Raw genomic sequence first — 4,125 nt, 5'->3', positions numbered from 1 at the left:
CTTCCCAATTGAGAACAATTGGAGCAGTGTGGGATTATGAACAGGACACTCCGACCAGCTAGGGGTTTTGACAATCTAACACACCAATTGGACAGAATTTCGAAGCATATCTCTCAGGAGGATATCCAACAATACTACCAATCACTGTCAAGGCGAATAACTGCCTGCATAAGGGCCAGAGATGGACCAACGAGTTACTGACTTTCTCAATTTGTGAAAACCTTTCTCTTGAATAAACCATCTAATTTATCTCGAATTGTAATCATTTGTTTGTCTGTGCATTTAAATCACATCTTCCGATTTCCATCCCATTCGGATAATTCTTTCGTGGTAGTTGGTTTTTCTTCCTTAGAGTGTAATTGTGTTTTATAGGTGGTTTAACTGGCGCTGCTTTTTGTGTTGTTATGTTTGAACATTACAGAACAGATTTTGTTCACTTGATAATTTTTTGTTTCTGTCTGTGAGATATTTGATGTCATTTACTGTTTTATTACGAGTTTGCCATCTACTAGGGCCGCACATCTTTAATATGCATTTAAATATTCCCTTGTACGCAAATCTCAGTATCGAACCTTAAGGATGGTTCTGTGTCAGGATCATTCCGTTGCTCATTTCAATGCGGGACTCATCACTGAAGACAATTGTACTCCAGTCAAAGAGATTCCAGGTCGAAGACTTCAAACTTTATGTAACTCCTATCAGTTTATATGTTTTAAATACCACAAAATTATGGTGATGGGTAAGTGAGTTCCTTAGTTTGAAGAACGACGCCATGAGCGCAAGGATACCTTTGACGGGAGGTATATGGCGGTTGAGACAATCCATATAATAGCATCGTAGTACGTCTCTAGGGTTCCCTCAGAACTAGCTAGTAAAAGTATAGTTTTTTCGCAGAAAAGTCCGTTTAAGGTGGAAACAGAAAAAGAGTCCTACTCTCGGTAACACGCTATTATCTTGCAGGATAAGTTTCACTTTAGTCCATCTTTTGAAGCAGCAGGCACGTGACGTCCATATAGTGTAGCTACTGTAGACGAAAAGTCTTGTAGCAAGAACTCATACACTCAGAGCTTGTCACATAAAGCCTGACGTTTCCTGTCGTGAGGAGTAAAACCTTCATAATGTACATGACCGTACACTGACATGGGGGCCTGCAGTCTGTTGAAACATGTAGAATGTCACCGCCTAGAAGCTGGGAAAGCACGCTGGCATGTTCCACTGTCGCGCCTCACTGCACACATTTCTTTCTCGCTTGACTCAACTATACAGTAGTTTTAAAGTTTCAGGAAATGTTTAAATTATAACGTTATTTATTAAGCCTGACGATCAATATGGGTGCACTCTTTTCCTCCGATTTCAGTGCAAAATATGTTTTTATTTTAATATATGTAAATTTTGAATGCATTATGCGTTGCAGTGTTATGTTAAACTTTGGCTCTTCTCGGTGTTGTATAGGCTCTTCTTGTACACTTACATCTTCACGATTAACTTTGATTAATCAGTGCACTAAATGACTGCTTGATTCAGGCTTGTAAGTAGGAACTAGTGCAGAGCTTTTGAAGCTATACGGAACGGGATCACGTTGGGTCCTGTGGTGCCGCGCGGCATTAGCCAAGCGGTCTAAGGGCGCTGCAAAAGTGATGGACTGTGCGGCTGGTCCCGGCGGAGGTTCGAGCCTTCCTCGGGCATGGGTGTGTGTTTGTCCTTAGGATAATTTAGGTTAAGTAGTGTGTAAGCTTAGGGACTGATGACCTTAGCACTTAAGTCCCACAAGATTTCACACACATTTGAACATTTGGTCCTATGGCACAGTTAGCTTAACTGGCGCCCTGGGTAAACTTCGGCTTCGCAGTCACCTCCCTTCCCCCTCAGATCCCCACACATTTGCCGCCTAGCCCCTTTTTTCTTATTTTCATCGCCGCTTAACCTGATTACCAGTCTACTGAGCTCAACGCGACTCTACATTAAAACAAAAGATACGCATTTCAATAAGCACACCAAAGAAAACATTAGGCAACCCCTTAAAAGAGCGCACTGGTCGCTTTAGAGCACTTTAGGAGGCGAAGAAATGTTGCCAGACGATATTGTTGATATTTGATTTATGGGCATAAGGTCGAAGTCTCTGCCTGACGTTTCGTCTTAAACTGCTGGAGACTTCGTCAGATACTTTAACGACTCGGAAAGCATTTACAGACAAAAAAATGCAAGGTGGCGTCCTATCTGGGTAATTCACTGCAAGCGCAAGGCTCACATTATCCGCCAATTTGCATTTTTGTAGCTGAACTAAGGGCCGTCATGGCGACCAGCAAACTGCGGAGATCAAGTTAAGGGTTCAGCACGCATAATTATTACAGGTCTATTAAATGCGCACTGAGGCCAAGTTGCATTGCATTAAAAATCACATACTATGAAGAACATTTCCGTGGCAGAGCTCTCTGCCAGAAACCACTGCAAGTGGGTTCGGTGCTGAGCAGCCGGGGGGAAATATTGTGACAACCACAGAGAGGACCGCACGAGTCGGCATGCTGTGCGGAAGCGTCCGTTTGATCTTACCCTAGATCGCATGCCCGTACCAGACAATGGTAGGGCCATCTCCAGACGGCAGAGGGACCGTCCGCAAATACTGTTCTGAAGATGGCGCCGGTGTGGTGCTTGGAAGGGTGGAATGCCGGACATTTGCCACGCCGGACATTTGCCACGCCGTACACTTGCCACACTTGCCCCTTCGCCAGGTAGCAATCCCTCAGGTAAGGGACGCCCTTCCTCGTACCACTTCTGTCCGCTTTCAAACCGCCGTCTGCACATCTTAATCGATACCACCAGTACGTAAGGGACCTTCTTCTTCGACATCTTGGCCAAATACAGAGCTTCTTTTCCGAAATCGAAATATTTATAACTTTTGGGAAACGAAAGCAATACCGATGATTACACCAGTACGTAATTAGTTCTGCCAAGTATAAGTATAAATTCCTCTGTCTGTACGGTAGCTTCCTTTCACGCTTACTGATAGCGATAGAAAGAGTTCATCGCCATGGGAGCCACAAGAAAGGAACGATGTAAAGAGAATGCGAATGTACGCTAATCATTTCTTTTTGATCACTGCATTTGTGCCTACTTTAATCACTACAACTGCATGCCCTAAAGACAACAAAGAAAGAAGAAATGAGTATGTGAATGATTGGAAAGAAGACCGACATACTCCATATTAATTTACTCTCTAAAATGCGATATCCCTTGCGGCGAAACATTAGTTAATAAAGTGTAGCGGGGCAATGTTCAAAACATGACTGAGAATACGTTTACTAAATAGAGATAAGAACATTTGTGATTGACATGTCATCTAAAGTCGACGTAGAAATTTAAAATGTTAGAAATAAGGAAATGAAGTAATACAGAATGCTATGCTTGAAACGTACGTCGTTGTTCTACATTGTTTATCTCTGGTTTTTACAGGGTCACAGAGGAAGCATCATAGGTTTTGGAGGGGAAAAGCCGTAATTGTAATCATCTGCACAACAACAGAAACAAGAAGCACAACTTAAGGAAAAATAATGTAATGTGTGTTCCAGCTCACAAGCGACATTGAAGCAGATAGTTCCTGTGGCTTAGTATGGGCAGAGGTTATATTCGACAACCGGAATAAATTAGTAACTGGCTCCTTTTACCGACCCCCGGTCTCAGATGAAACAGCTGCTGAACAGTTCAAAGAAAACTTGAGTCTCATCACAAATAGGTACCCTACTCATACAATTATGGTTGGCAGTGCTTCAATCTACCTTCCGTCTGTTGACAAAAATACGTTTTCAGACCCTATTGTAGATAAAAAAACAACTTCCGTGATTGTTCTAAATGTTTTTTAAAAATTATTTTGAAGAATTAGTTCACGATGGCATTCAGATTGTAAATGGTTACGAAAACGCACTTGACCTCTTAGCCACAAATAATCCTGAGCATCACGACATACAGAGATTAGTGAACACACAGTTGTCGCGAGGCTCAATTCCGTAACAAAAAAATTCACCAAAACTAAACGCGAAATATATCTGTTTATAAAAGCAACTAAAAATTCGGTTGACGTATTTCTAAGAGACAGTCTCCAATCCTTCCAAACTATGTAAGTGAAGACCA

This window comes from Schistocerca serialis, chromosome 4, assembly GCF_023864345.2.
Source record: "Schistocerca serialis cubense isolate TAMUIC-IGC-003099 chromosome 4, iqSchSeri2.2, whole genome shotgun sequence".
Classification (NCBI taxonomy): domain Eukaryota; kingdom Metazoa; phylum Arthropoda; class Insecta; order Orthoptera; family Acrididae; genus Schistocerca; species Schistocerca serialis.
The sequence above is the reverse complement of the archived record's forward strand: the minus strand, read 5'-3'. Positions refer to the sequence as shown.